General features: G+C 51.0%; 1 pseudogene; it reads left to right on the forward strand.

Annotated features, from left to right (window-relative positions):
- Nucleotides 1-5,869: 5,869 nt before the first annotated feature.
- LOC148161599 (acrosin-like) overlaps nt 5,870-23,159 on the forward strand; it is a 39,845-nt pseudogene continuing 22,555 nt past the window's right edge.

Here is a 23,159-nt window from a genome sequence, read left to right on the forward strand (position 1 = left end):
GGGAAACTGTGGAGCCCAGCACTGCTTGCACGGGCACGCCACCGCCCCAACCAGCCCTGCACACAGGAGGCCTGCCTGGGGGCACAAGTTCCTCTCTTTGTGGTCACTACATTTTGATCATTTCCAGGTCCTTTGCAGCTGTGAACGGCTCCAGTTTTATGTCGGATGTTTTTCTGTGTCAATGCTGAGCAACCGTCTTTAAAAGAACAATTGAGGGAAAAGCTTTTCTCTGTGGTTCTCAACAGACATCTCCTCTGGGGCTGGGAGCAGCCCTGTCGCAGCCATGGAGCCAGAACGGGCGCTGGCCAGGTCTTCCCTCCCAGTCCTTACACCTCACTGCAGCCATGGGGCTTCAGGGTCAGGGCGCGCCGAGCCACCTCTCAGACCTCCCAGTGCCCTCACCACCAGAGGCCTTGGCCGTGGCCACTAGCTTGGCCTCCAGGAGCGTGGAGCCCTCTGGGCTATATAAGGTTCCTGCCTTGGTTTTAAATGGCTATTTCTGTGCTGGTGTTTGTGAAAGGTGGGCACTCACTCTGTCTGGATGCGCATCACCTTGGCATTGCTCAGTGCCCACCAGTGGGTTTGCACTTGTGCACTTTCTCTGGACCAGCTGCCTGCACTGTGTCTTAGCAAGCACTTACTGAGCTCAGTCACCCAACAAGGGGCAGAGCATGAGAGCGAGAACTAAGATACAGGCTCCCTGCTCCTGGGCCCTCCAGGAGCTCGCGACGGCCCCGACTTCCTGACTCACTTCTTTTGTATTGTGGTATAATGGACATACAGCTGATACCATGAAGCGCGTTTCGGTGGCACTAAGTATATTCCCTGTTCTGCACCTGCCGCCTCCATCCATCGCCACAATGTTTTCATCATCCCAAACTGAACCTCTACCCACGAGACCCTACCCCCCATTCTCCTTCCCCAACCCCGGCACCCAGCAGCTCCTTCCACCTCTGTGAATGGGAGTGCTCTCCATCCCCCACAAGCGGGGTTCTCCGGTGTCGCTCCTTTCAGGATTGGCTTATTTCACATGGCATAATGGCCTCAAGGTCTGTCCCTGTGAGCCTGAACCTGACCCACTTTCCCCCCAAAAGTATGGCTCAGCCATCTCCTGTCTGAGCCGAACTTGCTAAGTCCCCTCTGCTCCCCTCACCTTCCTCCTCAGCCTGAAGATGATCCCAGCCAGTCTGCAGCTTTGAAGACCTGCTCAGTCTCGATGCCAGGCACATACCCCTGGGGCCTCGGGCCTCACCTACCCCCATCTGTCCATGTCAGGTGCCTGCCCCCCTCCCCCAGCTGACCACCTGCACCTCCCACAGGTGTCCCCATCTCAGGAGAGGGAAACACCAAGTCCAGACCCTTGGAGTCCTCTGGGACTTCTTGCTGTCCTACAACTCTCCCAGCAGTGAAGTGGCTACTGGAGGACATTAAATGTCCAAAACATTTAAAGGCATACGTGAGTCTCTGCTACTTAAGACAATGGATAACAGTTGGGGCAAATAGAAACCAAGCAGAATCACCCGAAGAAAGGCTGAGGAATGAGGAGCTTTAGGGAAGAAGTGTCTGGAACCTCTGACTGCCCATACCTGACCTTCAGGTGCTCCTCAGTTACTCCTGTGCCTCTGGTATCTTCCTGGAACCCTAACATGGCTGTTTTCAGACAGCTCATCCAGCAGTACCCTCAGTTTCTGGGAGGCAGATTTGCTGGAATCCGCAGTGTTTCATGCTGCCCCAGTGGGATCGCTTTTTGAAGGTGCATTGTCCGGGCCATCTGAGGAGCCAAGACTGTGGGTCTGTGACCTGGAGGGATTCTGAGCAGAACTGGTGGGATGGGAGGGCTGCAAGGCCCAGAGGGAGGTTTCCAGAAAGCCGACTGGGGTCCCCGGCATCCTACTGTTTTTGAATCAAAGCCCTGAGATCTTTAAAATGCCAGCAATGTTACAGCATGGGCCAGAAAAGCAAATGTCCCTGTTCACCCAACCCCACCTAAACTATTGGCCATTTCTTGTCACTTGAGCTGAGGTCAAAGGATTGGGAGTCGGGGCTTGAGGAGGGTCCTGGGCCAGACTTTGTATTTGGGGGACAAAGGCCATCCAGACAAGCTTGTGCTGAGCCTGAGGAGGGGGTCTGTGTGGAGACCCCAGGTGCAGGCACCGCTGTCCACGGAGGCCCCCTAGGCCTACCCCCGTGCACCTGCTGCTGGGGAGAGCATGCCCCCTCCTCTCTGCCTGAGGGCTCTCTCCTGCACCACGTGCCTCCTCTCCTGCCAGCCATTGCCATCCTGCAGCCTGGGAGGGTGGCTACCCCGAGTTCCTCCAGCTGCTGGGGAGCACCTGCCCCCTCCTCTCTGACTGAGGGTTCTCTCTTGCATCAGGTGCACCTCCTCTCCTGCCAGTCACTGTCAGCCTGCAGCCTTGGAGGGTGGCTACCCTGACAACCTCCAGCCCTGGGGACAGAGCTGGTGTGGGTGGTCTCCCAGCAGGCCTGTGCGCCAGGTCCCCACAGTGCTCCCTCTCCTCCTGCAGGCTCACTGTGCCACATCCTCCCTCAGTCTCCCTGGGCCCAAGTCTTCCTCTGTTCGCAGACCATCGTTGACCCAGATTCCACACGCTGGGACTGGGAGCAGGTCGTCTGGACCATCTGGACTCTCGCTTCCATGCCTGTGACATGGGCACAGTCCGGCCTCACAGACTGCTCAGAGGAGACCCAGCGCAGGAAGAGGCAGGCCACTGCAAGGGAGATGCCTAGTGACCCCAGAAGGAGCACACGGTCCTTGCAAATAGCTCCGGGCTCACAGGACCCAGCGTGGGATGTGGGTGTCAGGCCAGGGGGCACAGGGAGTCCTGGAGGGGGTGGCCCTGGTGGGGAGGCCACGGAAGGGTCCCAGAAGAGGCAGGAGACAAGGAAGACGACAGGACAGAGCTTCCCAGGGAGGTTGATGGAAGGATCAGGGAATCACAGAGACCCTTGGGAAAACTCAGAGGCCCTGGAGATATTGGCTGAAATGCTGTCATTTGGTCTGAAAATTTGGGTCACAACACCCCAGTCAACACTGGATGATTTACTCTTTGTTGGTTTTAGGAATCAGTAGGTACCTGCCAGTAGAACTCACATTGCATGAAGTCTAGGATATACTTACTTTTCAGGACTAGATTTTTCTAGAGGAAGTGCTAAGCATGGGTCTTCCATTCTTTGCGTTGTGCAACTGGCCTCTGTTTTCAGGAGCCGATTCCTGGTGCTCATCACCACTGCTAACCCTGAGGACTGCCCCTGTCACTTCCCACAGTGGACGTGACCATGTGGGTTGGGGGATGCTCACTGATGAAGCCCCAGTGCTCAGTACACAGCAGGGACCCCAGATCCTCTGCTGAATGAGGGAGGAAGGAGGGAGGGTTGGAGGGAAGGAGGGTGGGGCAGGGAGGTTCTGAGGTGGGGAATGAATGAGGGAGAGAATGAATGAGGGAGGGAGTAAAACCACAGAAGCTGGGTCCATAAATCAGGAGTCCTTATTTGGGGTGAGGTCCGAGGGCATCACAGCCTGGGCCCTGGATGGTGGCTCAGGGCACGTCCATCTGTCCTCCCAGTGCTGACCTTCCTTCTGCTTGGACCCGCTGTCATCCTGGATCCTCTCCCCCTCCTCCTCAAACAATTCTCAATGTTCCCAGGGGCAGGGTGGCAGGAGGGGTGGGTCTCAGGAGGGGCTTCCCGGATCCTGGGCCCAGGTGACACTGGGACAGTAGCTGCAGGGCATTCTATCACGAGGACTGGGACCGTGGATCCCATCCATCTCCTTGGGCATTAGTGCTGTTCCATTCCCTGCTCTCTCCAGCACCGCTGTGATGAACACTCCTGACAATACGTGTGTGAAAAACCGAGCCAGAGTTTCCGGGGCTGAGTCCGAGGCTGAGGATGGGTGCACCTGTGGCCTGGGATGGGTGCTGCTCACTGTTCTCCCAGACAGGGGTGCCTGTCACCATTCTCTCCAGGGGACCTCTACTTCCTCATGTTCTCCCCAGGGCTGCTGGTCCCCAGACCAGACAGCTGCCAGTCTGAGGGTGACCAGCGCTGCCTCCATAGGGTTTCCTTTGCCGGAGTCCTTCCCCAGGAGCTCCCGCATCTCTGACCCATATTCCCTGCGTGCCTATCCTTCCGCCTTGGACTTGCATGTGTTTGGTCTCCATCCCTGTGGAACCCAGTGACTTGGAGCATGGTTTGGACCAGAGTCAGGTGAAACCTTTCTGTGGCCTTGGGTTGTGAGCAATGCTTTTGCCCTTTGTGGTGTGTCTTCCAGCTTTCTGCATTTCCATGGTTTCTGTGTGGGTCTCAGGAGGAACCAGCCCTGTCCTGTCTGGGTTCAGGCTGTGGTGTCCCAGCAGGACCAGGGATCTCGGCCCGAAATTGTGCCCATAATTCCTAAAGTGGCCTCTTTGATTACATCTGATGTGTAATCCATCGTGGATTTCAATATCAAATAATGGAAATTTTATGACAAATAAACACAGAAGAAAAGGAGTCCCCTTTGAAAATAGGGGGGCAGACACAAAGGCCCCTATTGTGTGATTCCAATAACAGAAACATCAGGAATAGGTAAAGGACAGATAGAGAAAGCAGCTTAGGGGTTGCTGGGGTCTGGGCTGGGGGATAAACAGGCAGGGAGGGCTTCTGGTTTGGGGACTCCTTTGGGGAATGAGATATTCTGCGGCAATATTCTGGGGTGTGGTGGCACAGCATTGGGCATGTACTTAATGCTCATGATGTGTTCAATTGAAAACAAGTAATTTTATTTAAAACAAATAATAAACAGTATATAGGACATGGAAGGATGAAATAACAGTTAACATGTACCAGAGAGAAAGAACACAGGGGGAGGGTCTGAAACAATCCGGTGGGGTCTCGGGTTCCGGCGATGGAACTAAGGGTGATTGTACAAGGAGCTCTCCCTGCAGGGCTGTGGGCTCTGGATGTGGCTGTGGGAGCCCTGCAGGAGCAGGAGTAGGGGCAGGGCTCAGGATAGGGGCAGGGACAGGGACAGGGACAGAGGTAAGAGCAGGGGCAGGGGGAAGGGGAGGGACAAGGTCAGCAGTAGTGCCAGGTGCAGGATCCAGGGCAGGAGCATGGACAGGATCAGGGGCAGGGGCAGGAACGGGACCCTTGGCAGGGGCAGGGGAAGGGGCAGGGGCAAAGGCAGGCATAAGGGAAGGGGCAGGCCCCGGGTCAGGATCTGGGTCCGAGGTAGGGGGAGGGGCTGGGGTGGGGGAAGGGGGAGTGGCAGGAACTGTAGCAGGGGCAGGGGCAGGGGCTGGGGCAGGAGCAGGTGCCAGTTCTTCCTGGACAGCGCCAGGCTCTCCGTGGGCAGGTGCCGGGTCACCTGCCGGCTCCTGGTCTCCTACTGAAGTCACTGCAGGCACCAGCCCTCCCTCCAGATCGGGCTCTGGCTCCTCAGGTGGTGGAGCAGCTGTGAGAGGAGAAAAGCTCACCCCCGTGCTTACTCTCCATGGGCCTTTGCAGAGACAGAGCTCAGCCCAGGGCCTCCCAGAGAAGCCACAGCCGGGAAGGAACCTTCACAGGGATGTCTCCCCGACTGCAGTCCACCGCTGTGTGCGCTGTGCCCAGTCGTTGCTCCTGGCCCCACACCAGCCTCTGGGGCTCCTCCCTGTGGGGCCAGCACCGACCTGTCCCCACACACCACAAACACCCAGCCCCAGCCTTCTCACCCTCGGCCTTGGCCTCCGTGGGCTCCGGCTCCTAGACCACTGTCCGGTGGACAATCACCTGGGACAGTAGTCTGTGTGGTGTCGGAGGTCTTGCCAGGCGATCCCCAGCACCTGCTTCTGGGGACCCCTGTGGGGTCACCCCCTCTGTCGAGGAGATGGAGGGCGTGTCTACCAGCCTCCTCTCCATGTCCTCCGTGGCCTTCTGCAAAGACAGGGACCAGTAGCCGGCCCCGAGGCATCACAGCCCTCCCCGGCCATCCGCACTGTCCTCCTGCCCAGTCCCCTGCTGCTCCCAGATCAGACACACACCTGTGCATGCACCGCCCTGCATCCGGCATGCAGTGACCCATCTCTGCATGGCTATTGGATTAACCTCGGGCAGTAGGGGCAGTGGCCTCACACCCCATCCCACACAGCCAGGCTTGACCTTGAACATGACCTGCCCACTGGGTATCTGACCCCTCATCAGCCTGCTCCTGCTCGGGGTGGCGCCACCCTGCATGACCCCTCTTTACACACACACTCACACACACACGCACACACACATGTACACACACACACACACACACACACAGGGAGGGCACCTGGGGCTACACAGGTCATCAGAGCGAGTGGGGCTGGGTGGCCGGCTCTGGGCCTCCTGGTGTCACCTTTCTGTCCTTCTGGCCAAATGTCCAGAGGCTTTGGGGAGCCCTGACATGAAATCCCCAGCGGGGGACAGTGTCTGCAGGGCGCACTTTCTTCTGCCTTCAGGCTCCGGACCTCGGAAAGCAACATGCGAACATCTTGGTTTGAAGATCTCCAAAGAAATGAGCTGGGCAGGGGTCTGTCTATGGAATGTGGTTGCCTGGCAGTTGGAAGCATTTCTATCATACTCCTGCCCCAGCTTAGAGCCCTTTGGGTGAGGATCACCAAGGTGATCTGCCACGTCTCCACCCAGATGCATCCCCCACTGCCTCTTGCACATTTAGCCAGGGTTCCAAATTCTGTTGGGCTCTGTTGTCAGGGAAGTGAGTTCACTGCCTGGGGTCCGCTTACCCAAACTCCTCCTCACACAAGAGCCCCCCGAGTGCCCCCCTTCCCCGGCTGCTCAATGCTCATCCTCCCCCCATGCCCCATCCACACAGTGACACCCACACAGCCCACCCACAGCCCCCAGGAAGCCTGGGTGCAGCTGGTGTCTCTGCTGTGATGGTACAGACCTGGGTTCAGACCTGGTTCCTCTGCATGCCCAGAGCTGTGACCCTGGACAGACCCCGTGCCTCTCGGGACCTCCCCAGGCTCCCCATGTGCACATCGGGGCATTCTGGCTTCTACTACAAGTTACACCATTGGGGGTAGGACCTCTACAAATGTTCCGTTCCTGCCTTCACATGAGGCTGGTGGACACTTGGCAATGCAAGGATGAACCAGGAGCTGGGCTTGGCATTGAACACAGTTCAGAGGGGCTTGGGTCTGCTCTGGGGTACAGGTAAAGGCACCCCCTCCTGCCTCTGTCCCAGCCCCCGTGGGAAGGTAGTAATGAACTGATTCTGACCTTGTCCTCTCACAACACAGACTTCCAGAGGCTCCCATTGGGGTGAGGCTCAGGTCCCAGGGCCTCTTCTGTGCCCGTGTGCTGGGCAGTCCCCACAGTGGCCCCTGGCACCCCTGAATCCTGGTCACACATCCCTGTGGAATGCCCTCCCCTCCAGGGTGGATGGCCTGTGTGATGGCACTCTCAGGAATGGAATGGCACAAAATGCCGGGATGTCATTTCCAAGCTGGTGGAGGAAAGTCTATGACTTCTCCTGGTTCCCTCTGTCCTGTGTTCATTCTCTGTCTCCTTCTCTGTCTCTGTGTCTGTGTCTCTCCCAGGAGCAGGATCTGTGGGTTCCATGGGCGATGTGAGAAACCTCAGAAGGCTCCCCTGTCCCCGTTTCCCTCTCCGGTCCTGGTGCTCCATTCCTTCCTAAGGCCTCCTCACCCTGACCGGAGCAGTGATTCTGGATTCTCTTCCACATGGGGACTCTGAGGCTGCAACAAGGAGGGCCCTGACCTTGGTCTCCAGACTGGAGCACAGTGCTCTGCCACGTTCTGCATACCCAGGTCCTCAGCCCCCCAAGCCCCCAGTGTGTACTCTGCTGCAAAGGAACTTGAGGGGATAGAAAGCATTTTCCCAGGACAGGGAGCACAGTGGGTCATGGATGGAGATCCAAGGCCAACAGGCTCTTCTACAAGCCTGTGGGACCCTTGGGACACTGACTCTCTGCAGCCCAAGTGATAGAAGATTAAGCTGAGGCCTTTTGGGCTATAGCCCCTCGGGACTTGGGGGTGAATATCTCTTCCTGCTGCTCCACGGGCTATGAAATCTTTACAAGCTGGATCTGAGCCAGCCCAATGGGGCCTGGTTCCTGGTCCTACAGCCCCACAGTGAGGAGAGGTGAGGCCAGGCAGGAGTGGGAAGAGGGCAGAGTGGACTCTCTCTAGGGTCCATGGCTGCCTGGTCAGCACAGAACCTGCTGAGTGCTGGCCCCTAGGGCACACAGACTCCTGCTCCCAAGCAGGCTCCGTGAGGGAGACTAGAGTGTGTCTCCTGCTACCTCAAATGGTGTCACTCTGTCCTGTATCTACAGCCTGTCCCACCAGCTGGACTCCCTTCTAGTCGGCCAGCTCACCTACAGGGTCAAGAACAGGCGATCATGAAGCTCAGGGGCCAGTGTGTGGCTGGGCAGGCAGGGGAGGGCTCGCTCTGGTCTCAGGGAGTCTCTGGCTGGGCTAGCAGGGGCTCTGGAGGGCTGGCCTTCCAGATTCTCTGCTCACCAGCCCTGGGTTAGGGTGAGGGGTAGGGTTAGGGTGAGGGTGAGGGTGAGGGGTTAGGGTTAGGGTTAGGGTGAGGGTGAGGTTTAGGGTTAGGTTTAGGGTTAGGGTTTAGGTTTAGGGTTTAGGGTTAGGGTTAGGCTTAGGGTTAGGGTTAGGGTTAGCATTAGGAGATGATGGCTCCTGATACTCCAGTAAAGATATATAAGACCTACTGGATATTTAGTTGAAGGGCATGTGATTTCCTGAAAGTTATGTGAGCTGAGAAATTGTGACACTCAGTTAGAAAGTTAGTAGGAGAATAAAGCTCATTTGACAACCTGAAAACTCATAACACTCAGGAAGAAGCTTTGAGTTGTCCTGACACGCAGGCAGGCAAGGGACAAATTCTTGATGCTCAGATTGTCTGGTGGAGAACTTACACTCCGGGAGAGGAGGGAACACTGCCCTTCATGCAGGTGGAGTTGTGACCTCCTCACACTCCTACAGGAAGGTGAAACTTCTTCACATGCGGGTATGTGAGGTGAGCATTTGTCATCCTCCCGTCGGTGAGATGTCGTCTCCTGACAATCAGAAAAAATGAAACCTCAGGATATTCAGGTGATTGTGGTGAGAATGCCTGACCCTCAGTTATAGGAGACACATCTTCCTGCATGTAGGTCCCAGAGAGGAGACATGTTGACACTCAGGTAGGAAACACCAGACCCTGTGATACTCAGCAGTGAATAGAAAGGTGGGTTTTGTAGTCTTAAATTATAGAAATTCAAATTGGCTCTTTGAAAAGTGTGCTGATAGTATGTACTTGGAAGAGGGAAAGACAATTTGCCCTACACAGTCTTAAGGATCGATTAATCTGGTGAGCCCGACACCCTGTGACCATTGACATATTGCATCATCTTGACACAGAGGGACAGAAGTGCCCCTCAACCCATGACTTGGAACAGGAACTGTGGTTGCAGCTTGCATGAGGGGCAGACCCTGACACTGCACAAAACTGGATCCTCAGATGATACGGAACCTTCCAAAGGTAACTGGGAATGAAGACCCTGGCGTTGGGACAGAGGGAGGGGGCTGCATATGAGCCCCCATCCCCCGAGGGGTGCAGAGGAGCCTGTACAGAAAGCTGGCATCTTGTTTCAGCCTGGACCGGTTAAGCTAAAGGGCTCCTGCCTGGCCTGACTATTGGGGGGGAGAGGAGGGGCTGTAGCCATGCTGATTGGTCAGGAGGCCACAGAGCTTTGTGAGGTCACTGGGCTTCCAGGCCAGGCTGGGGCAGGAGTATGGTAGAGATGTTGCCAACTGCCATTCTGCTGGACTTGGCAGTGTCTGTGGTTGCCAAAGATAACGCTACGTGTGAGTAAGTGTCAGGGACAGTTCCGGGGCTTGGAAAGAGTGTCTTCTGAATAGCAAGCCCCACCCAGACTCCCTCTGTCCAGGGCTAGGAAGGAGGCCAAGCTTGGGCCTTAGTAGTCCCCTGGGTCTCACGGGTGTGACCCACATCCCCAACTCAGACCATCCTTGCTCCCAGTTTCATCAGCCGAGAGACCCCAGGGCTGACCCCTGGGCTCCTATGCCTCCCGTACCACAGACGCTGGGGTCCTTCCCTCACCTAGAGACTGACCTCACTGCCTCTTGTACATCAAGTCCCAATTTTTAGAAACCTCTTTCTTCCCACAGATACTGAGGTGCCCCACCTGTGGCTGACCCCAAAGACCCCAGGGTATTGTCATGGCATTCTTCTAGGGTCACACCTCCACCTTAGACTCTGACAGCCCCCAAGGTACCCCCAAACTCTTGTGGCCTCTCCCCAGTTCGCAGAACTTCCACCCCTGGACCACCGCTGCTCCCCACACCTGGGATCACTGGACCTGCCTTGGGTACTCTCCCTCCTCCTGCCACCATCCAACTCCACACTGCAGCTGCCCCAAGACCCCTGTGGCTGTTTTCTGAGTCTCCCGCTCAAATTTGGCTCTATAGAACTCAAGCCATTACACCTCCCTCTCTCCAACTCTAGTCTCCCCCTCTGCCTCGGGATCTCCCATATTTCTAAGGCTCTTATCATCGGTCCTGCTTCCTATGGCACTTTCCTTCCTAGCCCTGGGGCTACACCCACTCCAGAACACATACTCCTCCAAAGCAGTTCCTGAAGCCTGCAGTTTCCTGCTTCCCTACCGCCCTCACAGCGCCTCTCAGCAGCTCCCCCTCGGACCCTCCACACTCCTGGATGCCCCACTTTGCCCAGCCCCCTAGCCCTGATTCCCCCATCGTGCAGGTACGAGGACAGGCTGTGCCTCTTCTTGGTTTGAACTGTGCACCTGGTCTCTCCCCAGTGCCCCCTGTGGGATAAGGTTCAGGCAGAACCCACCTGGAAGTGGCCATATCGTCGGAGGGCAGGATGCAACAATCAGGGCCTGGCCCTGGATGGTCATCCTCCAGGTATTCATATCCTATAATAACCGAAGGTACCATGCTTGCGGAGGGACCTTACTGAAGCCCCACTGGCTGCTTACTGCTGTCCACTGCTTCATCTCCAAAAAGTACGTGTGGGAACACGTGGAGAGAGGTCTTCAGAAAGGCTCTTTCCAGAAAGGGACATTCTCCAGGACTCTCTGTGCAGAGTCTCCCAGGGGCTCTGGGCCTTGTAGCAACCAGACCGTGAGTGGTTGGGCCCAGGCCCTTGCTGAGGGAGGGCTCTGAGGATCATGGTCACCAGAAGTTTCTGTCACGCCCGTCCTTTCTGAGGATAACCTGGCTTGCCTCTGTGCCCACAGAAAGGTATAAGACTGGCGACTCATTTTTGGAGCAAGGGAAATTATGTATGTGAACGATAAGCCAGCGAAGCTGCCTCAACAGGAGAGATATGTCGAGAAAATCATCATTCATGAGAAATACATCCCCAGTTTAGAGCATAATGACATCGCTCTGATGAAGATCACCACTCCCGATCCCTGTGGGCAATTCATCGGAACGGGCTGCCAGCCCCAAATGAGGGCAGGCCCACCTGGAGTTCCCCAGGCCTGCTGGATGGCTGGCTGGGGATTCTTGAAAGAGGAAGCAGAGTATGGGAGGGGTTCTCACGGGGGTAGGGTCACTGCTGGTCATTCCCTCAGTGGTCTCTGAAGTGCAGGGGCCATATGTGGTGCCTAGTGGCGATGTCCACCAGAATGCGGGATGCTGTCCCCTTTTAGAGCTGGAGAAACTGGCAGCCGAGTCCCCTGTCCACAACCTCACCACTGATGGCTTGTGTGGTCGCCGGGTGGAAGGGTGCATGCAGCCCCAGGAGACCCTGGGCATTTTTTTGAATGGGGTATGGGCTGTGGCTCTCTCTGGGGCCTGGAACCCCAGTTGCTACCTTCTGGAATTGGGGGATTGTCCCCTGAAACGGCACTTGTAGAAGAGCTCGAGAGGGTTTTTGTGGTTGAGGGCCAACCCCTCTCCTCCCTGGACATCCATTTCCGCATCTGTGAGTGGAAGGGCCATGTCACTTGGTCTCTGAGCTCTGAGACCCCAGAGCCCAGCCCTCTAGATGTCAGTGAACCTCTGCTCCCCACCCTCGGTGGTCACAATGCGAGAATCCTCCCTCCCCTTCTGAGTGTCATCGTTTTCTCTGGAGAGAGGGGACGGGGTTCTTGGCAGGCCAGCAGTGGGCAGCAAGGGTTTGACGAGCAGGTTAGGCCTTTCAGCTTTCCACAGGTGACCACATGGACTTTTTACCCAGTCACACTGGGGATGAGAAGAGAGACTGAAAGCTCTTCGGTCCCTTGATAATGGAAAACTGAAGGCTCCTAATTCAAAGCACTTCAGTCATTTGGGGTTCAAAACTAAGCCTTTTCTGGTGACAAAACCCTGGTAGTTTCAGTATGCTTCCTGAAACTCATCTTCCCTCACTCAAGGCTGCGCCCCTTCTCTGATTGGTTTGCTTCTCCTCCCGGGCACCCCTGTTTTCACTGGCCTCTGCTGGCCCTTCCCTCCCTGACCTGGGGTATCAACCTCTGTCTATTGATGTCCATAGCTCTGCTGAGGCCTCTAGAGCATTCTTCTTGTCCCATCCCCCCAGCCTACCCTGCTTTCCCCATCCACCCAAACACGTGCGCAGTGTCCCAGGGTTCTTGGAGTCCCTGGGGGGCTGGTCTCAGGGTTCCCATCTACACTCCCACGCCTGCCACCACCTTTGCTGTCCTATCTCTCAAAAGGTTTATAGGCTCCCAGCTACACCCTGGACATCACACAAGGCCTCTTTTGTTCTAGAATCCTCCTCAACTTAGTGGGATTTCTACCATCTTCTGGTGAATCCATCCCCCACTGGTAAGGCCAAGTCTTAAAGAAATCCCCAGCCTCCAAATTTCTGTGACATTTTTGCATACCTTCCTTTTTCTACCTCCTTCTTGAGCCCATATGCTTCTGGGGTAGTCCTCCTTTTCTATTGAATTTCAAGTTCTTGTGACATTTTAGCATTTAAAGCCAAGGTGTGGGGCTTGAGAAAACCCTCTTCTCTTCCAGGTCATCTGGCTCTTCCATAGATCTAAAAGGTCACCGTAAGCGACCAGGCTTGTTGTGGTGGTCATTTCCATGTCACCCCTGCCTTGGGGACAGTGCAAGTACAAAACTAACCCTGCTTGGGTGGTATGCAAAGTTGACCTGAAGGGCCTGGAGACGCAGTCCAAGACACACAATCACACAGTCTGAATGCTGTGTGCCTAGCTCCATCCACTTTCCTCCACTTGGTTTTGGCTTCCCACTTGGCCTACACTGCCATATTCCAAGTGTGATCCGCCACGTCTCCACCCAGATGCACGCGATTTCAGACCCACCCACCAGGCTGTGGCTGGGCTGTGGGTGAGGCTGTGGTGGGGGGAGGCCACTTGATGAAGAGGGGATAGCTGCCCCTATAGTCAGGTGTGAGGTTGGCTGATGGAATCATCGCCTGGGCTGGGCCTTCCTTAACCCAAAGGTCATGATGGAGCCTCTGGGGCTGTACAGGAGGTTCTGACCTGCCTTCCGGTTATTCCAACCACCCATGCCCCTGACAGATCTGTGTGTGTGGAGGCCATCCTGCAGCTCCTCCTTCTCTGTAACTTCAAAAGGGATGGGAGGTATGCGGGGAGGGACTCATCTGCCCAGCGCTAGCAGATCCTGTCCAGAACTGAGCTGAGGGGTTTAACGGGGGATAAAAAGCAATGAGGGGGACTTAGAGCCGTACTGTGAGGAAATGAACTGTGTGTCCTGGATTTGAGTGTAGAGAGGAAAACCTTGGTCTGAATCCAAGACACACCACAACCCTCCCTGCATGTTTGGGCAAGTGGTGCTCCAAGGTCATGATTGGAGGCAAGGTGAGTCACAGCGCTTAACACAGGGGATCAATGTGGGGTGTAAATGAGGTGACACATCCTGGTTGTAGCTGTGAATAATCATCTGGCATCAACACACATTCCTGCAGCCACATCTGCTCATCCTCCATGCACTGCCCCTCCTCTTCACCTGCATATACCTCCAACACCCCACATCCTTCACAAGTGTCTGAGGAGAGGCCAGGGGCATTGACTTTCCTGGATTTTAGGTTGAAGTAGAGCATTTCAGGATGATGGGGTTTCCGTGGAGGGAGGAGGCAGGGCTTTCCCAAATCATGTCTTCTGTGATCGCTCACCACCGGGGCGCCTGGCTGTAGCCTACAGGATCGCACCTACACTGCAGGAGGCCCGTGTGAACCTCATCGACCTCGACTTATGTAACTCCACCCAGTGGTACAACGGGCGCATTTGTTCAACCAATGTGTGTGCAGGGTACCCTGAAGGCAAGATCGACACCTGCCAGGTAACTTCCCTTCGGGCGCCACTTTCCCTGTCAAAACCTCTTGGTGAATACCTGAACTCCACTCACTCCAGGGTTCTGCTTCATTGACCCTTTCCCTTGTCCCATTTGTAGCAGTGAGGATGGGAGGTGACACCTGGTGCCCCTACAAAGAACCAGTCACCACACAGAGAGCTTGATCCCACCGTGACACAGAGATCATACCACCCGAACACCACCCTGGAAGAGAATGCTTACCTCTCCTCACCAGAATACAAAACCTTCCAATCCACTTGTACAACATGCCCATGCATGCATACAGCCTCATACGTGGACACATGGGTCGCTGACCTTCCCTCCTCACTGCAAGGAGACCTGTGACAATCCATCCCCTTCTCACATCCAACTTAAGCTGTTGATACCAACGCAAAATCGACCACCACCACCACTATATATCAAATATATCTATATCTATCTCTCTATCTATCTAATCTATGAAGGCATTATTTCTGGACTTCTTCCTACCTGCCCTCCCCGACTCAATCCAAACCCTCCCCCAGCAAATCTGTCTTCCCTCTGTCACCCTCCAACAGGGTGGAATTGCTTGTGTGTCACGGCTCATTGTGGTTTCCTAAATCTTGATTTTTGAAGTTGGAACAAGGCGATCTGGGGTGACAAGCCAGGTATGGTCTGGATCTCACACTCAGAGTCTCTGCTTATTAAATCAGTGCAGGTGGGCCCTGGAGCACTTCTGTGAGGTGAGCTGACTCAGAAGGAGGGGTGTGGGTCTGAGTGCATTGGAAGAATGACCCCAGTCTGAAGTTTTGTACCGTGGCCATCTGATGCTCAGTCCACATGGCCAACCCCAGGCAGGAGTCTGCCCTCAACCAGAATTGCTTATGTCCATCTGTGAATTCCTGAGAAAGAGATCTCGATGACCTCAGGTCAACTGCCTACTCTGGTCAGGGCCCAGATCAAACCTAAATGCTGGATTAGCCACTTGAGAAATAAAAATTGCAGGCTCCAGAAAGAAACCCCTGGGCTCCTGGCTGGGCCGTTGCTGCAACATGCAACAGTCTCATACCTGTTCACCTGTTCACTGTGTGCACATGATTCAAGTGCAAGATGGTCCTATGTTCTGGTTGCAAAGACAGATCGCATAGGGTACAGGAGCATGAGGGAGGAACTTTGGGTGAGGAAGACCAAGGACCCTGTCTTTTCCTGCTGCGGCTGTAACAGGGACTGATGAAGCAGGCATGAGTATTTCCAGGATTCGTCAGTCTGTCTGGGTTCAAACAAACGCCCTGCTTTTCCTCTCATCAGCTATGTGGCCCTGGAAATATGGCCAGAAGGTTGTGTGACAATGAAATTAGGACAGATGTGAAGCTTTCAGAGCAGAGCATGACAGGTTATACATGCTTATAGATGTGGGCTCTAGAGCCAACTGGTGATGAGATGCTGGGTAATCTTATACTTATTCAGGGGCACTCGGGTGTATATCGTCTGTGCACTTATGAGCCCTGGAATGCCTAGGCTACCTAAGATGACTTGCAAATTGATCTGGGTGACCCATGCCTTGTAGTGTATTAACATTTGATAAAATAAAACAACCAAATTTTATCTGCCTTCACTGAGAGCCAACAATACTAAGATTAGAGTTCGCATGTCCATGATTCCTTTCGTTGGCTTTGGTCTGTCTCTACTGAAGTCAGTTTCTTAATCTCCCTACTGGGTATATAAGCTTTGTACCCTGGTGTCAGACACCAGGTACCCTCTAAACACTGAACAAAACTCAATGTCAGTCACAGAGTGAGACAAACCCCAAGCCATAGTCCACATGGTCCAAAGAGCAGAAACAGCCATGGCAGGACCTCAGGACCTGCCCTCACCCTTCCTGGGCAGTCCTGAACCCTGAGCTTGCAGGTGGCAATGGTGTGGCAAGATATGCTCAGGCTAGGGAGTAGGGGTAGGTGTGGAGGATTTGGGAGAAATCTGGAGGAGCTATACTACCAGTGGTTTCTTTCCACTTACAGATCATTCCTTCACCTCAGAGCTTCCCAGGATCCAGAATGGAATCTCCTGGCACTCTCTCCTTTCACATGCTCAAATCCTTGTCCTTAGTTTTTCCCTTCTCTCCTCATTGTGCCTGTCATCTGTAGCTGACACTTGGGTCTCCTTCCTGGGGAGACAGGGCTCATGCTCAGGGAAAACTGATGGGAGGCCATGGATTAGGTAGAGCCTGCAGAATCCGATTGATGTTTTCTTGTGTATCTTCTAAAACTTTCCATGCCCATGAATAGATTTACGTATAACTCTCTTCTTATTTATTCACTGTTCATACTGCTCTGACTTCCTGTTTCATTTAGCAAATTAGAGTTATTTTCGTATTAGAACACAGGGACTCACCTTCTCAAAATTACATTGTACGGGAGGGGTATTACGAGATATAGTGCCACATTTCCTTCCTGGGAGGGGTTATCTAGCCTCCTGCTTTAGCTTTCCCTCAATGTACTAATTTCCCCACATATAAGCCAATACTGGTTTATATCAAATTCAGTGATTTTTGCAAAACGAATAGATGTTCCAATTGTCATTTTTTTTTTTAAATTATGAATGAAGTTGTTGACAAGTGAAGTGAGACTCTCTGATCTGCCTTCATATCCCTGTGGATACTCTAACCCTGAAAATGGCTTACAGGTCCCGGAGCAGATACTGCTGCACACAGAGACAAGAAGAACAGGGGAAAACTGGACAGACTCAACAATGAGCCAGCACCAAGGGGCATCTAGGCAACTGAGGGATATGCTCACTGTTTCTCTGTGGGATGGTTTAGGCAAATGATAAGTATTTTTCTAAAAAGCAGAATTCATAATGAGTTTTATTGCTAGGAACAGTAACAAGATGATTTGACAGTGGCTAAATCTGTGCACGTGGTAAAAGCCTGACACCTGAGCATTCGGGAATAACAGACCTAAGATATGTGTAGGCACAAGTTCTAATTGCGAATTTGATGCATAAGAGAAATTTTTTTAAAGATGTATTTATTTATTTATTTGAGAGAGAGATAGCAAGAGAGAAAGCATGAGCAGAGAGAAGATGCAGAGGCAGAGGGAGAAGCAGGCTCCCCACTGAGCAGGAAGCCCGATGTGAGACTTGATCCCTGGACCCCAAGATCATGACCTGAGCCGAAGGCAGACGTTTAACCAACTGAGCCACTCACACGCAGGATCATATGGTACGTGTATGGTGAGCACTTTTAAAACTGGCCAAATCGTGTCTTCAAGGCAGTTTCAACACTCTGCATCCCCGTCAGCAGTATCTGAGAGTTCCAGTTCCTCCAGCTCTTGCCAACACTTGATGTGCTCCGTCTTTTTGTTTTAATTTAATCATTAAAAAGAATTTAAAAGATTTTATTTATTTATTTGAGAGAAAGAGAGCACAAGCGAGCACAAACGGGGAGGGGCAGAGGGACAGGGAGAAGAAGACTCCCCGCTGAGCAAGGGAGCCCAACATGGGGCTTGATCCCAGGACCTGGGGATCATGACCTGAGCTGAAGGCAGTCACTTAACCACCTAGGCACCAAGGTGCCCCGAATTTTAGCCATTCTTATAGGGGTGTAATAATATGTCATATGTGGTGTTTTTATCCACAAGTGTAGTCTATATATATATTTAAAGCATTCGAAATGGATATTGTTTTTTTTTTAAGATTTTATTTATTTATTTGAGAGAGAGAGAATGAGAGATAGCACAAGAGGGAAGAGGGTCAGAGGGAGAAGCAGACTCCCTGCTGAGCAGGGAGCCCGATGTGGGACTCGATCCCAGGACTCCAGGATCATGACCTGGGCCGAAGGCAGTCGGTTAACCAACTGAGCCACCCAGGCGCCCCTCGAAATGGATATTGTTAAGATTTATCATGAGGTAATAGGGTAGTAACTTCTGACAGTAGCAAAATGTGAGAGTGCACATAGGGAAAGGAGGAAGTAGAAATAAGCATAAAATTAAATTCATTCAAACAGAATTTGGATTTTTGAAGCATCACAAACATCAATGGAAACAATAGCAACAGTCATAGAACAATTTCTCCATTAAGCCAGGTCTATCCTATATAAAGATATTCCAAAGTATCCAAACTCCCAGAGCTTTCCTGTCTACTGAAGTTACTACACCCAAATAGAACACTTTATATTTAAAACAAAATCCTCAGGTTGCACGACTGGCTCAGTCAGTAGAGTGTGTGACACTTGATCTTGGGGTCCTGAGTTCAAGCCCCATGTTACATTGTAGAGATTACTCTTTAAAAAGATACTAAAAAAAAAAAAAAACAAATTTAGCACAAGTCAACAATTTGCCCACAGTCACTTCATCCTCCGCTTTTAGGGTGATGATAAGTTTGCTCTTCACAAGAGGCATCATGTGCCACCTTATTGACCTTTATAAGGTTTCTTTATTTCCAATGTATGCTTTGATCTTGCCCCAATAATTCTTTCTCCTCAAAGCTCTAGAGAACCCCAGTTTTGATCTGCATGCTCAGTGAGAATTCATTCATGTCCATGATATTTTCATGAAGAAGAAGAGACAATGCAGAGCCCAGGGGTGGGACCTCCCCAGCCAGCCCTTGCATTTCTCCTGGATGGGTTGAGCTATCACTGAACTGACTTTGTTAAGCAAATGTGTGCCCGTGTGCCAAAAAGATGCTAAATTCCATGCTCAGACAGATTCGGGAGTGTGGCTAGGGTCAAATGATTCCTCAGGCTGTATATGCTAGGAATATAAAATTGGTTAATTTAATTTTGGATTGTTTAATTTCTGAGATATGAATCCAAACTTCAATAACTTTTCCTTGAGGAACATGACTTAAGTGTTGCACTGTATTAAAGCAGTCAAAGTGTTCTCTCGTGAATAAAGTACGGTCATTGTGACGTGGCTCTAGTGATGATGAGCAGGCTGTCCTATCATTGCAGCCCTACCTCATCCCTCAGTCACTGAAACACTATTACTCACCCTAAAGTTACATACTGTACACACACACATAGCACTCTGAAGACCACTTTGTTGAATATAGGCCACTTCCAAAATTACAGTCAACATTCCTAAAAGCAAATAAAACAAATAATTCTACACATTGCTTCTTTAGTGCAAAGCCATTGAAAACAACCTTATTCAGAAAAGTGGTGCTCTGCATTTGGCAAGCTATTACCCTAGTCATGCGAGATCCATCTATAAGAAAGTAAGGAAAGAGCAAATTAATAGTGGAAATATAAAAATTTGAAAATTATATTTGAATCCTATGAGTTTAACCAAATGTTAGCTGACAGCTGCAACAGACCAATATTTAATGAGCATTCCACTCATTTCAAACCTTCTACTGTTCTTTGTAAAGGAAATAAATTCTCTAATACCACTGCTATCTCCTCTAGGTAAATTGTTTAGTGTGAGTCTATCCAAGGCCTTTGATTGCTACCTCCTAACTCTAACACACGTGCCCAGGCACTCTGAGAGCTATACACGACAGGGTGCACTTGAAAAAGTTCAAACAGCACTTCTCTGTGAGGTCTTGTTCAGAAGACCACAGAATCCACCAGAAGTGAACTTCCAAAACATTTTTCCACACTGAAGATGATAAACGGATCTCACGTGATCACAAATTCTACAGAGGCCACAAAATGTTAGAATAAACTGGGCTTTAAGGTTAGTGATTCATTAATACCTAAAATATATTTTTGTGTCTTAGTAAAATTAGGATTACTTCATCTGATAAAGGAATAAATCTACTTATAAAACTGGACTTTTGAATAGATTCAGAGCTTCTTTCTCAGATTTTCTTCTTTTTTTTTAAGATTTTATTTATTCATGAGAGACAGAGAGAGAGAGATAGAGAGAGAGAGGCAGAGGGAGAAGCAGGCTCCCAAGGAGCAGGGAGCCCAATGTGGGACTCGATCCCAGGACCCTGGGATCATGACCTGAGCTGAAGGGAGACGCTTAACCATCTGAGCTACCCAGGCACCCTCTCAGATTTTCTTCTTAAAACAGCAAACCCATTTGAGATAAAGAGGAAGCACCTATGTAGTTTGAAAATATTTTCTTTAGCTGTCTGCAAATTAACTGATTTGTTCATACTCAATGTAGGAACACTGTATTAGTTCCCACCAGACCCTGAGAGGGCACTGAGAAATCTGACAAGAGCAACAGGAGTGTTCCCACTCTTACTTTCGGTATAGTGAACATCAAAATTGTAGATACATATATTAAATGTATACTGCACCACGAGCATCTTTAGCAGAGGTGTTGAAGGATATATTATAACAATGTTTTAAACCACAAATGCTAGGGTCGCCTGGTTGGCTCAATGGGTTGAGCGTCTGCTCTTGGTTTTGGCTCGGGTCATGAGCTCAGGGTCATGGGGTTAAGCACCCCCCACGGAGCCCCACATTGGGTCCTGCACTCAGTGGGGAGTCTGCTTGAGATTTTCTCCCTCCCTCTGCCCTTACCCCCGCCGCCCGCCCTCCATGCTCACATGTGTGCTCTCTCTCTTTCAAATACATAAATCTTAAAATAAACTGCAAATGCTAAATACACTATTTCAAATACTCTAATTTATGAATTAATATCTATGATGTAACAATGGCAATTTACCACAGTGATTGGAGTACAGTCCACTTTTTTGCCAATTTTATGAATAATTTCCTTAACTAACTGTTCAATGACATAACACTTACATGCCTTTTTAGAAAATGTACTGTACACAGTTATAAGACTATAGAACTAAGCTTAATCATACTTTAATTAGAAAACTCACGTTTGTGGGCGCCCGGGTGGCTCAGTTGGTTAAGCGACTGCCTTCGGCTCAGGTCATGATCCTGGAGTCCCGGGATCGAGTCCCACGTCGGGCTCCCCGCTCAGCGGGGAGTCTGCTTCTCCCTCTGACTCTCCTCCCTCTCATGCTCTCATTCTCTTTCTAATAAATAAATAAAATCTTAAAAAAAAAGAAAACTCACGTTTGTGTTTTGTTTCTGTTAAAGGAAAAACTGTGTTACTCTAATACTTTTAATGTAGTGACTTTTGTTCAAGATTAGGAAAAATTTGAATAACTTCTCTCAAGTCCATTTCATTTCAAATTTATACAACTTGTTTAGTCAGCTGACCAGAAAGAAAGGAAATAAAAGGAAACTATTTGCCCAGATGAGGTAGAGAATGTTCACACGAATTCAATGCATAGTTCTCTTGGTTGTTCTGTTTCATCCTTAACTGGGCCCACACCAATTTTAAATCCGAGCTTAAATGAGCTTCTTCAATTCTTCTTCCAACAAGGCTCTGTCACTCCCATCTCCGGGTCAGAGAGTACTCACGTCTCTGCAGAGGACTTTGTCTTTGTTTCTGTCTTGCTCGTCCAAGGACCACCAACACAGCCATTTTGAGAAGGGGATGTAATCACTCTGCTGTTTTTACTCACAGGCAACACTGATTTATGATTAGGCTTGCCGCCGTCATATCCAGTGGTAATGTCCTGTATACGCAAGACAACAAGTATCCCATACAATTTTGGATATTCTTTTGGAGAATAAAAACTGTGAAGCCTTTCAAATACACTTTTGATTTTAGTTGGATCACAACACAAGAAATAAGAAATCTTTGAAATATGATAACCATATTTTTCATAAATCTGAATCAGTTGCTGTTTCAATGTTACAGTCATGGTTTCCAAGACCATCTCAGAACAGCAGCAGTACTCAACTCATCATTATGCAAAGGGAAGTTCCACACAGATAACCAACCAACTCTTCAAATGCAAAAGGACTTCTTTCCCATTTTCCAGGAGGCCTTTGTCCCCCTGCTAGTTTTTTTTTAAGATTTAATTTGAGAGTGAAAGACAGAGGGAGCAAGAGGGGGTGGTGGGGAGGGCAAAAGGAGAGGGAGAAGCGGACTCCCCCCAGAGGATGGAGCTGATGATGCATGGCTGGATCCCTGAACACTGGGATCATGACCTGAGCTGAAGGCAGACGTTTAACTGACTGAGCCACCCAGGCGCCCCATCCTGTTCCCCTCCAGTTTTATTGAGAAATAATTGACATACATTGCTGTATAAGTTTAAGGTGTGCAGCAGGGTGGTTTGATTTACATCAATTGTGAAATGATCACCACAGTAGGTTCAGCCAACATCCATCTTCTCAATATGGATTCAATAAAAAGAAAAGAAAAGAAAAGAAAAGAAAAGAAGAGAAAAGAAAGGAAAAGAAAAGAAAGGAGAGACATGTTTTCCGTGGGATAAAAACTCCTAGGGCTTACTCCCTCCTTGTATCTTGCTGCAGTCATCAGGTTGCACCAGAGACCTCCATGACCATCCCGTCCAATGTCCATTCCCTAGCCAAGCTGTTGACGTGACAGCGTTCCCGTGGCCAGTCTCCCGAAATGGTCGCTGCCATCGGGATCTGTGGCTAGCACTATCTGGGCATTGTTGTCTCTGCCATTCTCACAGAAAGTTCCAGCACTGAATCACCTTCTTCAGGCTTTGGGCATTTAACCGTACAAAATTTGCTCTTTTGTTTGGGGATTGTTTAGTTGTTTAGTTAAAAGGATTCAATCCAGGAAGAGATAGATGGAAGAGATGAATAGGGCAAAGTATGTGGGGGAATGGCTGTGGAGCTTCGTGTTCTCTCAAGACCCCCACCCTCGCAGCCTTGCAATGAGCTCACCAACCTGGAAATCCTGTGGTCTCCATATGCATTTCCCTAAAGGCTAGTGATGTTAAGCATATTTTCATGTGCTGACTGCCATTGACATATCTTCTCTGGTGGTCTGTTCAAATCTTTTGCCTTTTAAAATTTTTTCATTGTCTTTTTATTTTAGAGTTTTGAGAGTT

The sequence above is a fragment of the Eumetopias jubatus genome, unplaced genomic scaffold (genome assembly GCF_037043125.1).
Source record: "Eumetopias jubatus isolate StellerSeaLion01/CBP00866 unplaced genomic scaffold, mEumJub1_p1.0 scaffold_119, whole genome shotgun sequence".
Classification (NCBI taxonomy): Eukaryota; Metazoa; Chordata; class Mammalia; order Carnivora; family Otariidae; genus Eumetopias; species Eumetopias jubatus.